Genomic DNA, 13,717 nt, shown 5'->3' with positions numbered 1-13,717 from the left:
ATAATTGTAGAGAGGAAATGTTAAAGGTTTATCATTTTTACAAGTGGATAAATCACCAAGCCTGGATGAAATATATTTCAGGCTGCCATGGGAAATAAGGAAGGAAGTAGCGGAGGTTCTGACCACCATTTTTCAATCCTTTCTGGCTCCATACATGGTACAGGAGGACTGCTCATGTACTATTTAAAAAGGAAGGAGTCACCAAGTAATTACAGGCCAGTCAGCCTAACCTCAGTCATAGACAAATTATGGGCAGAAATTGAGACAGTATAAGATTTTATTTAGAAAGTCACTGAATCAAGGAGAGTCAGCATGGATTTGTAATGGGAAGATCATGTCCAAGTTGATTTAACTTTTTGAGGAGGGATCAACGAGTGTTGATGAGGGTAGGACATTTGACGTAGTCCACATGAATTTTGATAAGGCTTTTGCAAGTTCCCACATGACAGACCAGTCAGCAAAATAAGCACCAATAGGATCCAAAGTCAAATGGCATTTCTTACCTGCATGAGATCAGGCCAAGTTCCCATCTTCTACTGAGTGAATGAACAAACACAATAATTAAAACAACTGCATAATCTCAAGTTCCTGGTGTGTCTATTGCATAAAGAGCCTTGGTCAGACTCACCAAAAACAGTAAACATAATTGTAGGACCTTTCCTGCCTTCTCTGCCATTCAATAAGATCATGGCTGATCTGGCTGTGGTCTCAACTCCATTTTCCTGTCTGATCCCCCCATAAACCTTGATTCCCTTATCTATCAAAAACCTGCCTAACTCTGCCTTGAATAAATTCAATGACCCAGCCTCCACTGCTTTCTGGGGAAGAAATTTCTGGATATGCATGACCCTCAGAAAAAATTTCTCCTCATCTCCATCTTAAAAGGGGGACTCTTCATATTCTTAGACCTTTTACAGTTCTAGTCTCCCCCACAGGAGGAAACACCCTCCAGATATCCACCTGATCAAATTTTGACATCTTTGCTGCTGTCAATCATTCCTTTATCCTACAGTGCTTTATGGCACCAATTTTTTTTCTCCAGTTCTAGTCCTCTTTGCCCCAACAAGGCCACAATATTATCTGTGTCACCTGTCGGTGAATCCAGGGTTCCAATTTTTTCTTTACTTTGATACCCAACCCAGCCAATCATATTGCCAAGCATCGATTGCAGCTATGTATGCAACTATGCCCAATCCTACTTGTCTGCTGCTACCTTTCAAATTCAAAACTGGCAAACTATCATTTTTCTGTTCCTACTTGTTCCATCAACCTGCCTACTTTTCCCCCACAGATTGAACCAAATGGTGCGTGTCTGTAGTATTCTGCATGAATTTAAAACGACCTATTCTAGTTCATTTTTCTCCCAGCAGGTACCTGTCAATGATAGCAGTGGAGAGATTGTTCATTTGCAAGGCATCACTCCAATAGCGCGAAGAATTTCTGTTCATTTGATTTTGACGAGAAGGAGCAAAAAAATTTAAGAAAGAAAACAGACAAAAATGATAACTGGTCTGGTAACTTTTACAAAGGAATGCAAAAAATAGATCAAGAAATGTGCACTTAATGCTGAGTACGTATCTGCATCTTGCTCATCTGTGCAATGCTTCCAAGCCGTCCACACTAAGTTTTATAATAAGAATTGTGGTGTGTTGATTCATTTCATCATGTTTCTTCCCTTCCGCTCCTTGAAGTGTTGAATTCCTCGTTGGAATATGTTTCTATTGGCATTGATTTTACTCTGATATATCATCCAGGTGATTATTATAACGGCAGTTCAGGCAAGAGCCACTAGATAGCAATCAGGAGCTGCCAGGATCCTGCTATTCCATAACATGAGGTCAGTTATAACACTCAGGCTGAAATCAGCAACTTTGGGAAAAGGAATCAACCCTGACCCTCTTTGTAGCCAAAATGGGTTACAACAACATGAAAAGGATAATGGAAGCAGATCCAATAAATAGAGTGCCTAATTTTTTAGGTTCATGCGATGTGGGCATCACTAACTAGGCCAGCATTTATTGCTCATCCCTAATCACCTTGTTTAGGGGGCATTTAAGTGTCAACCACATTGATGTGGGTCTGGAGTCACATGTAGGCCAGACCAGGCAAGGAAAGCAGATTTCCTTCCCTAACAAGTATTAGTGAACCAGATGGGTTTTTACAACAATGGTTTCATCATCAGACTTTTATTTATTGAATTCAAATTCCACCATGGTGGGATTCAAACCCAGGTCCCTAGACCATTACCCTGAGTCTCTGGACTACCAATCCAGTGACTACGCCCTGCTTTCCTTACTGTCCCTTTTTTACCTTCATAAGTTCCCTTTTCAATGGCAGCTCACCCACTTCCATTAATTGCATAAACAGAATTACCTGGAAAAACTCAGCAGGTCTGGCAGCATCGGCGGAGAAGAAGAGTTGACGTTTCGAGTCCTCATGACCCTTCAACAGAACTAGGTGAATCCAAGGAAGGGGTGAAATATAAGCTAGTTTAAGGCGTGTGTGTGGTGGTGGTGGAGAAGTGGAGGAGCCATATCTCCTTTCTCAGTGACTGTCTCTGTCTCCAACTTACCCCACATGGATTTCAACTGAAATTCCACCCCTCATGTTTCAAACCCACCCAGGATTACAGGTATCTCTGGGACATAAAACGTTTCTCAGACTGCTGTTCCCGTCACATTCTGAGATCCACACTCAGTGCCATGCGCCGCCATATGAACACACTCGACCTCTCCATCCAGCAGCACCGCCGTACCCTTTTTTAAAGCTGCGCGTGCCCCCAGTTTCATTTTATTCTTCGTCTCATCCGACGCCTCAACAAGAAACTTTTTCTCTTTCTCTCAAGTGCTAAGGAACGCAAGCTCCAACAACTCATCGACACCAACACCCATCTAGGACCCTCCACCCCTGCCTGTCCCTCCGTCCCCACCCCATCTTACAATCCCAGCCCGAGCCGTGTATTCACTGTACCCCCTGACCTTCCCCTCTCCGATGCTGAACGTTCAGTGCTCAGCAAAGGACTTAGTTTCATAACCTTACGCCCTCACCTCAATGAATTTCGGGCTCGGCACGATGCTGAACTCTTCTTCCGCCGTCTTCATCTCTGGGCTCACTTCTTTGGGCAGGATTCAACGGATCCTTTTATCCACCTCCAATATTCTCCCTCCACCTGGACCCCTCCCTCTGGATTCTTACCTTCTCTTGATCTTTTCGTTGAGAACTGTCGGCGCGACATTAGTCGTCTCAATTTCTCTGCTCCTCTCACCCATTCTAATCTCTCTCTCTCTGAACTTACTGCACTCCGTTCTCTCAGGTCCAACCCTGACATTGTCATCAAAGCCGCTGACAAGGGTGGTGCTGTTGTTGTCTGGCGCACTGACCTCTACCTCGCGGAGGCTGAGCGTCAACTCGCAGACACTTCCTCCTACCTCTCCCTGGACGATGACCCCACCACTGAACATCAAGCCATTGTTAAAAACAAAAAAACTGCGGTTGCTGGAAATCCAAAACAAAAACAGAATTACCTGGAAAAACTCAGCAGGTCTGGCAGCATCGGCGGAGCAGAAAAGAGTTGACGTTCCGAGTCCTCATGACCCTTCGACAGAACTTGAGTTCGAGTCCAAGAAAGAGTTGAAATATAAGCTGGCTTAAGGTGGGTGGGTGGGGGGGGGTGCGGAGAGAGAGAGAAGTGGGGGGGGGTGTGGTTGTAGGCAAAAGCTGTGATAGAAGCAGATCATCAAAAGATGTCACAAACAACAGGACAAAAGAACACATAGGTGATAAAGTTGCTGATATTATCTAAACGAATGTGCTAATTAAGAATGGATGGTAGGGCAATCAAGGTATAGCTCTAGTGGAGTTGGGGAGAGCATAAAAGATTGAAATATTTAAAAATAATGGAAATAGGTGGGAAAAGAAAAATCTATATAATTTATTGGAAAAAAACAAAAGGAAGGGGGAAACAGAAAGGGGGTGGGGGTGGAGGAGGGAGCTCAAGACCTAAAGTTGTTGAATTCAATATTCAGTCTGGAAGGCTGTAAAGTGCCTAGTCGGAAGATGAGGTGTTGTTCCTCCAGTTTGCGTTGGGCTTCACTGGAACAATGCAGCAAGCCAAGGACAGACATGTGGGCAAGAGAGCAGGGTGGAGTGTTAAAATGGCAAGCGACAGGGAGGTTTGGATCATTCTTGCGGACAGAATGCAGGTGTTCTGCAAAGCGGTCGCCCAGTTTACGTTTGGTCTCTCCAATGTAGAGGAGACCACATTGGGAGCAACGAATGCAGTAGACTAAGTTGGGGGAAATGCAAGTGAAATGCTGCATCACTTGAAAACAGCCATTGTTTCCAGGACTGTCACTGACCTCATCTCCTCTGGGGATCTTCCTCCCACAGCTTCCCACCTGATAGTCACCCAACCTCGGATGGCCCGCTTCTACCTCCTACCCAAAATCCACAAACAGAACTGCCCCAGTAGACCGATCGTCTCAGCTTGCTCCTGCCCCACAGAACTCATTTCTCATTATCTTGACTCCCTTCTCTCTCCCCTTGTCCAGTCCCTTCCCACCTACATCCGTGATTCCTCTGACACCTTACATCACATCAACAATTTCCAGTTCTCTGGCCCCAACCGTTTCCTCTTCACCATGGACATCCAATCCCTTTACACCTCCATCCCCCACCAGAATGGTCTGAGGGCCCTTAGCTTCTTCCTTGAACAGAGGCCCGAACAATCCCCATCCAACACTACTCTCCTCCATCTGGTTGAACTTGTTCTCACTCTGAAGAATTTCTCCTTCAACTCCTCTCACTTCCTCCAAATAAAAGGTGTGGCTATGGGTACCCACATGGGCGCCAGCTATGCCTGTCTCTTTATGGGGTATGTGGAACATTCCTTGTTCCAGTCCTATTCCGGCCTCCTTTCACAACTCTTTCTCCGGTACATCGATGATTACTTCGGTGCTGCTTCATGCTCTCGTCGGGACTTGGAAAAATTTATTAATTTTGCTTCCAATCTCCACCCCTCCATCATTTTCACATGGTCCATCTCTGACACTTCCCTTCCCTTCCTTGACCTCTCTGTCTCAATCTCTGGTGATAGACTGTCCACCAATATCCATTACAAGCCTACTGACTCCCACAGCTACCTCGACTACAGCTCCTCACACCCCGCTTCCTGTAAGGACTCCATCCCATTCTCTCAGTTCCTTCGCCTCCGTCGCATCTGTTCTGATGATGCTACCTTTAAAAACAGTTCTTCTGACATGTCCTCCTTCTTCCTTAACTGAGGTTTTCCATCCACGGTCGTTGACAGGCCCTCAACCGTGTCCAGCCCATCTCCCGCGCATCCGCCCTCACACCTTCTCCTCCCTCCCAGAAACATGATAGGGTCCCCCTTGTCCTCACTTATCACCCCACCAGCCTCCGCAGTCAAAGGATCATCCTCCGCCATTTCCACCAACTCCAGCATGATGCCACCACCACACACATCTTCCCTTCATATCCCCCTGTCGGCATTCCGTAGGGATCATTCCCTCTGGGACACCCTGGTCCACTCCTCCATCACCCCCTACTCCTCAACCCCCACCTACGGCACCACCCCATGCCCACGCAAAAGATGTAACACCTGCCCCTTCACTTCCTCTCTCCTCACTGTCCAAGGGCCCAAACACTCCTTTGAACTGAAGCAGCATTTCACTTGCATTTCCTCCAACTTAGTCTACTGTATTCGTTGCTCCCAATATGGTCTCCTCTACATTGGAGAGACCAAACGTAAACTGGGCGACCGCTTTGCAGAACACATGCGGTCTGTTCACAAGAATGACCAAAACCTCCCTGTCGCTTGCCATTTTAACACTCCACCCTGCTCTCTTGCCCACATGTCTGTCCTTAGCTTGCTGCATTGTTCCAGTGAAGCCCAACGCAAACTGGAGGAACAACACCTCATCTTCCGACTAGGCACTTTACAGCCTTCCAGATTAAATATTGAATTCAACAACTTTAGGTCTTGAACTATCTCCTCCACCCCCACCCCCTTTCTGTTTCTTCCCCCTTCCTTTTGTTTTTTCCAATAAATTATATAGATTTTTCTTTTCCCACCTATTTCCATTATTTTTAAATATTTTTAAATCTTTTGTGCTCCCCCCACCCCCACTAGAGCTATACCTTGAGTGCCCTACCATCCATTCTTAATTAGCACATTCGTTTAGATAATATCACCAACTTCAACACCTATGTGTTCTTTTGTTCTGTTGTCTGTGATATCTTTTGATGATCTGCTTCTATCACTGCTTGCTTGTCCCTACAACCACACCACCCCCACCTCCACTTCTCTCCCCCCACCCAAACCACACAGCCCCCCCCCACACACACACACCTTAAACCAGCTTATATTTCACCCCTTCCTTGGATTCACCTAGTTCTGTTGAAGGGTCATGAGGACTCGAAACGTCAACTCTTTTCTTCTCTGCCAATGCTGCCAGACCTGCTGAGTTTTTCCAGGTAATTCTGTTTTTGTTTTGGATTTCCAGCATCCGCAGTTTTTTGTTTTTATCCATTAATTGCATTCCTTGTCTTGCTCGGATCTGAACCCTAAACAATGAAACACCATGAAATGTTTTGCTAAGTAAAAGGAGCAATTATATAAATGTAAGTTGTTGTTGATGTTGAGTTGGTGCTTTACCATATGATGCTTTCGACAAAAAGTCAAAACCACCCCATGTATCATAAAGTTTCCCTAATCATAATTTTGTCTTGGGCTGGTAGGGTGACATTGTTTTTTATATTCATTCATCAGTTGTGAGCATTGCTAGCAAGGCCAGTATTTATTGCCCATCTTTAATTGCCCTTGAGAAGGCGGCTGTGAGCTGCCCTCTTGAATTACCACAGTCTATGTGGTGTAGGCACACTCAGTGCTGTCAAGGTGGGAGTTCTAAGATTTTGATCCAGTGACGGTGAAGGAACAGCAATATAGTTACAAGTCAGAATGGGGTGTGGCTTGGAGGGGAACTTGCTGGTGGTGTTCACATGCATCTGCTGCCTTTGTCCTTCCAGTTGGTAGATGTCACGGGTTTGGAAAATGCTGTTGATTTCCTTTGGTATTTTGAAGTGTTGGAATTATTTTCAGAATGTACAATCAGGGGAAGGCCATTTTACCCCTTGAGCCTGTTCTGCTGTTCAATGAGATTATGATTTACCTGTGATGTAACTCCAAGCACCTGCCTTTGCCCCATAATAGCAACATACATTTAGACCAGTTCAAACTAGGTGGGGGTCAAATGGGTAGATGGCTGGAGTGTGGTGCAGAATGATACCAATAACATAGGTTCAATCCCCAGACCAGCTGTAGTAGTTCATGGACAGCTGCTGCCTTGCCTTGCTGCATGCCCCTCAAGCTATATAATCATGTCTTTCTCTAACACTACTTTTGGCCTCAATTATGGAGTATTGCATCCAGTTCTGGGCACCACACTTCTAGAAGGATATGAAGGCATTCAAGGGGGTGCAAAAAAGATTCACGAGAATGGTTCCAGGGATGAGGAACTTAAAGGTTATGTAGAAAGACTGGAGAAGTTGGGACTGTTCTCCTTGGAGAAGAAAAGGTTGAGAAGAGATTTGCTGGGGACATTCAAAACAACGAGGGGTCAGGACAGAGTACGTAGGAAGAAACTGTTCCCATTGGTGGAAGAATTGAGAATCAGAGGGCACAGATTTAGGATAATTGCCAAAAAAGTAATAACGACATGATAAAAAACATTTTGTACACAGTGAGTGATTAAGATCTGGAATGCAGTGCCTGATAGTGTTGGACGCAGAGTCAATTGAGGCTTTCAACAGGGAATTGGATCCTTAAGTGAAAGGGAGAATATTGCAGTGCTCTGGGGAAAAGGTAGGGGAGTGGCACTAGGTGCATTGCTCCTTCAGAGGGTCAGGACTGACGACATGGTCTGAATGAAAAAACAAAAACAGAATTACCTGGAAAAACTCAGCAGGTCTGGCAGCATCGGCAGAGAAGCAAAGAGTTGACGTTTCAAGTCCTCATGACCCTTCAACAGAACTGAGTAGAAATAGGAAAGGGGTGAAATATAAGCTGGTTTAAGGTGTGTGTGATTTCACCCCTTTCCTATTTCTACTTAGTTCTGTCGAAGGGTCATGAGGACTCGAAACGTCAAATCTTTTCTTCTCCGCCGATGCTGCCAGACCTGCTGAGTTTTTCCAGGTAATTCTGTTTTTGTTTTGGATTTCCAGCATCGGCAGTTTTTTGTTTTTATGGTCTGAATGACATCCTTCTGTACTGTAACCATTCTATGATAACAGGGAGAGATGCCTAAAGTCCCTCATGGACTGTAGTTAATTACCTTACCTAATTAAAATTGGCCATTGGGACAAAATCTGGAACATACGAATCGATTTGGTATTACCACATAGATTTGCAGAGATAGACATCCCATCAACAAGTCGGATCGCCTCCGGAAGTACAGTACTTGCAATATGTTATGGCTTCGGTTGGGGGCAGCACTCCCAATGTACAAATTGTTTTTGAAGAAATGCAGCAATTTTAACCAACTTAATATTATCGCTTTTAAATTTTGCTGGATAATAGACAAATGGTCTTGATAAATTTATGGGACGTCAACAATGAAGGGGTTCTCTCAGCAGATGCTCGGAAAAATCAATGCAATGGAAATAGTAAATGCGAAATAATCTTGAGCTTGTTTTGACACAGTGGGTGTTTGAGAGGAGCGGAAAGTAATCACAATATGGACTCTGCGCTTGTTCGAATTTCAACCTCGTGATGGAAATAATTGGGTCGTACTGATCTGTTTCAATTGTGTAAAATGACAAAATGTCGCAGGAAACAAAAGAAAGAAAAAAAATCAGATCGTAGTCGGCAGGATTCGAACCTGCGCGGGGAGACCCCAATGGATTTCTAGTCCATCGCCTTAACCACTCGGCCACGACTACCGATACTGAAAATACTTTGTTGCTATTTGCTGTAGTCAGAGAACATTCGAGTGGCAGTAATTGGAACATTGTAACACTTCGTATTCGGATTCCGAATGTTGCAATCGGCGCCGAGGGGTCACCCGAGGTCACAAAGAGTTACGCGTCGCGGCGACTCCTCATTCATGCCCAGAGCGAAGCTGCCGCCCGGGGCGGGAAATCCTGTCCAGCTGGAGGAGTTTTATCCAACCATTTGCTTTGGATCGAGTATTTCGATTCTTGCCTTCTTATTTCCCATTTTCCCAAATCTGGGCAGACACTGTCAACCGATTCAGTTTTGTCCCACTTATTCATTGGAGGCTTTTATTTACAATGGTCTGCCCTCTCCCCCCCTCCCCACCACCACACACACACACACACACACACACACAAGAACAAATCCAAACAAAACAAATCCTTACAAAATAAGTAAATAAAATGACCAGGCATCAGTCAGTCTGTTATCCGCACAGGCTGCGCCATCCAGTGACAGAGGGCTGGCAAATACAGGTACAGAGGAATCCTCGGAAAAGAATGTTAAGTTATTTGAGGTGCATTTTAATCACGACCCGTGTTTCACTATTTCCCTGACTAGACAAGGTTTCATTATTTCGCTCGTCATTAAAAGAACATGACAACATCCCACCAAACCAGTGCAAAAGCCAAGAGATGCTTCGTGATGCACTTATTACCCGCACCATTCCCATGATCTCCCGTTGATAACGAAAAATATTTTTACGATAAATGGTTGGAGATCAAATTAAATACAATTAAACCACAAGCAAATGTATCCGAAAATAACTTACCATATTTTGTCAACTTATGCAGCATGAAAATAAAGTTTAATTTAAAATGCTAAGACTTCCCAAGATGATTCAGTAGGCAAGTGGACTGCCCTGTGTGGTACTGAGTCATACACGTGAGGAAGATCTCTGATTCAGACCCTGGCCTGAGTTGATTTACCAAATTACATTAGGGACAATTAGGAGGCACAATCGGCGATGAGAGCCACAGTCAAATAGTCGCTAGCACTCACTTCATTGTGGAGAAGTGTGCCATAATGCATCTATGGAGGGCAAACAAGGCAGATCATTAATTGGTTTTAAAGTGCTTGGAAGGTCCTGAGGCTGCGAAAGATGCTATGTAAACACAAGTTCTTTCCTTACATGACCTTGAGCTTCCAGTGGCCTTTCATTTCAATTCTCCACCTTGTTCTTACATCAACATCTCTGTCCCCAACCTAGTGCAATGTTCAAGGGAAGCTCAACATAAGGAAAAGCACCTCATCTTTCAATTACAGCTGTTCAGACTCAACGTTGAATTCAACAATTTCAGATAATAATCTGCATTCCATTCTGTTTCATTTTCTTTGCTTGTTTCACTTGTTCTCTTAATTACACTCACCACACCTGCTGAAACACATCTTTTGTTCCTTTGTTCTTGCCTCATCATCATTCCCTTTGGTCCTGGAGGACAACTCTTCTGTCATTCAATCTTTCCTGTTCCTCCACTCAATCACAGGCCTTCCTTTTCTCTTTATCCCATGTACCCACCCCTTTGCTCAAAACCTATTATGTTTCTAACTTTTCCCAGTCCTGATGAAAGGCCATCAATCTGAAACATTAACCCTGTTTCTCCACAGATGCCGCCTGACTTGCTGACTATCAGGTTTTTTTTTATTGTTGCCTGTTTGAGAAACCACCTTTTAGCCGCCTCCTGCACTAATTAGAAAGCATGAATCATTCCTCGATTTGGCTTCAAAAAGTCAGCAACTTAGGTTGCCCAGGATGAAGGGTGTTGACATCCGGCTTAAAAATCAAATGGATCAGCTCAAGTCTTCTTCCAAAATTCTTTTCACTGAGGCAATTCTCATTCAATTTTCTACTTGAAAGATAAGACATGAAAATGTGTGCTATTACAGAAAGTATCGCCCAAAGACAAGACCCTGCTTGCAATTCAAGATTTTCTATTTGTATGAAAGAGGTCTTTTTACTAAGAACTTTCAACCCAATTGCAGACTTTCCTATCTATACTTCCAATTCTTATATACCCCTTAGCATTTTACTGAATGTTTTATATTTCATTTACTTCTAGAAATCACCATATTAATTGTTTTAACATATAAAACCTGATCTGCATTTAATTTTCTTCCATTTGAAATGAGAGGAATTTTCCAGCTCTTTTCCCCCGTTTATTGGTCTTCTTCAGGAGATTACATGACTGTGGAGTGTGGGGGCCAATAACAAATGCAATTTTATATTCTTCTATGGGATATTGGCATTGCTGATGAGGCCAGCATTTGTTGTCCATTCATAATTGCCCTTGAGAAGCTGATGGTGAGCCGCCTTCTTGAATTGCTGCAGTCCATTACTACAAGTGATTTTTTTCACTTACATTGTCAAATGCTTTGAAAACTTTTATCAAAGAAAAGATGTCCCCATAAGAAAAAAAGAAGAGATACACCCACAGTGCTGTTAGGAAGGGAGTTCCAGGATTTTGACCTAGCAACAGTGAGGGAATGGCAATATAATTCCAAGTCAGGATGGTGTGTGGTTTGGAGGGGAACTTGCAGATGGTCATATTCCCATGCATCTGCTGCCTTTGTCCTTCTAGGTGGTAGAGATTGTGGGTTTGGAAGGTGCTGTCAAAGGAGGCTTGGTGAGGTCCTGCAGTACATCTTTTATATGGTATATACTGCTGCCACTGTGCGTCAGTGGTGGAAGGAGTGAATGTTTAAGGTGGTGGATGGGGCGCCAATCAAGCGGCTGCTTTGCCCTGGATGGTGTTGAGTTTCTTGAGTGTTGTGAGCTGCACCGACCCAAGCAAGTGGAGAGTATTCCACTCCTGGCTTGAGCCTTGTAGATGGTAGACAGGACTTGGGGAGTCAGGAGATGAGTGACTCACTGCAGAATTCCCAGCCTCTGACCTGCTCTAGTAGTCACAGTATTTATCTCACCATTACAGTTCAGTTTCTGGTCAATGGTAACCCCAGAGTGTTGATAGTGGGAGTAATGGTAATACCATTAAATGTCAAGGGGAATTGGTTAGATTCTCTCTTGTTGTTGATGGTCATTGACTGGCACTTGCATGGCACTTATGTTACTTGCCACTTAACCGCCAAAACCTGAATGTTGTCCATGTCTTGCTGCATGTGGACACAGACTGCTTCAGTATCTGAGAAGTCATGAATGGTTATGAAAATTGTGCAATCACCATTAGGGCTCATTGATGCCACACTCGGTCAAATGCTGCCTTGACGTCAAGGGCAGTCATTCTCACCTCACCTCTTTGAGTTCAGCTCTTTTGTCCATGTTTGAACCAAAGCTGTAATGAGGTCAGGAGCTGAGTGGCCCTGCAAGAACCCAAACTTAGCATCAGTGAGCAGGTTATTTCTGTGCAAGTGCCGCTTGATAGCACTGTCAACAACACCTTCTATCATTTTGCTGATGATCGAGAGTAAACTGATGGGGTGGTAATTGGCTGGATTGGATTTGTCTTGCCTTTTGTGGACAGGACAAACCTGGGCAATTTTTCACATTGCCAGATAGATACTAATTGAATTGGAACAACTTGGCTAGGGGAGTGACTAGTTCTGGAGCATGTCTTCAGTACTATTGCCAGCACATAGCATTTACAGTATCCAGTGCCTTCAGCTGTTTCTTGATATCACGTGGAGTGAATTGAATTGGCTGAAGACAGGCATCTGTGATGGTGGGGACTTCCAGAGGAGGCCGAGAGAGTTCATCCACAGAGTACTTCTAGTCGAAGACAACTACAAATGCCTCAGCCTTATCTTTTACACTGATGTGCTTGGCTCCCCCATCATTGAGGATGGGGATTTTTGTGCAGCCTCCTTCTCCAGTTAATTGTTCAATTGCCCACCACCATTCACGACTGCATGTGGCAGGACTGCAGAGCTTAGATGTGATCCATTTGTTGTAGGATCTCTTAGCTCTGTTAGCTTCCACTGTTTGGCATGCAAGTAGTCCTGTGTTAAAGCTTCACCAGATTGACACCTCATTTTTAGGTATGCCTGGTGCTCCTCCTGGCATACCCTTCTGTGCTCTTCGTTGAACATCATTGACTCCCTCAGCTAGATGGTAATGGTAGAGTGGGGGTGGATATACCAGACCATGAGGTTACGGATTGTGGTCGAATACAACCTTTACAATTCTATTGTTGCTGGCACACAGCACCTCATGGATGCTCAAATCTATTCTATCCCATTTAGCACAGTGGTAGTGCCACACAACATGATGGAGAGTCCTCAATATGAAGATGGGACTTACCAGTACTGTCAATGACAGATGCACCTGTGATAGGTATATTGGTGAGGACAAGGTTTTTCCCCTATATTGGTTCTCTCACCACCTGTTACAGGCCCAGTCTAGCAGCTATGTCCTTTAGGACTCAACCAGTCCATAATATAGTGGTAGAACTGAGTGGCTAGCTAGGCCATTTCAGAAGCTATTCAAGAGACAAAAATCTTGCTGTGGGTCTGGAGTCACATCTAGACCACACCAGGTAAAGCTGCTAAAGGGGACTAGGTGGATTTTGAACAACAATCAGTGATAGTTTTATAGTCAAATTCCAGGCTTATTAAATTCCTCTAGTGGGATTTGAACCCACAGCATTAGCCTGGGTTTCTGGATTACTAGTCTTTGATCTTGAGAGACTGCCTAAGAGGCAGGATAGAGCCAGGAGGAATGGACGTTCCTAGGTTTGAATTCTTATATCAGCT

At 44.3% G+C, this 13,717-nt stretch overlaps 1 non-coding gene across 1 annotated transcript; it reads right to left on the bottom strand.

The window, feature by feature from the left end:
• Positions 1 to 8,876: 8,876 nt before the first annotated feature.
• On the bottom strand, positions 8,877 to 8,958 carry trnas-aga. The gene has a single exon. It is a non-coding gene; the product is annotated as a tRNA-Ser (tRNA).
• Between the last annotated feature and the right edge of the window lie 4,759 nt (positions 8,959 to 13,717).

Source organism: Carcharodon carcharias, chromosome 22 (genome assembly GCF_017639515.1).
Source record: "Carcharodon carcharias isolate sCarCar2 chromosome 22, sCarCar2.pri, whole genome shotgun sequence".
Lineage (NCBI taxonomy): Eukaryota > Metazoa > Chordata > Chondrichthyes > Lamniformes > Lamnidae > Carcharodon > Carcharodon carcharias.
The sequence above is the reverse complement of the archived record's forward strand: the minus strand, read 5'-3'. Positions and strand labels throughout refer to the sequence as shown.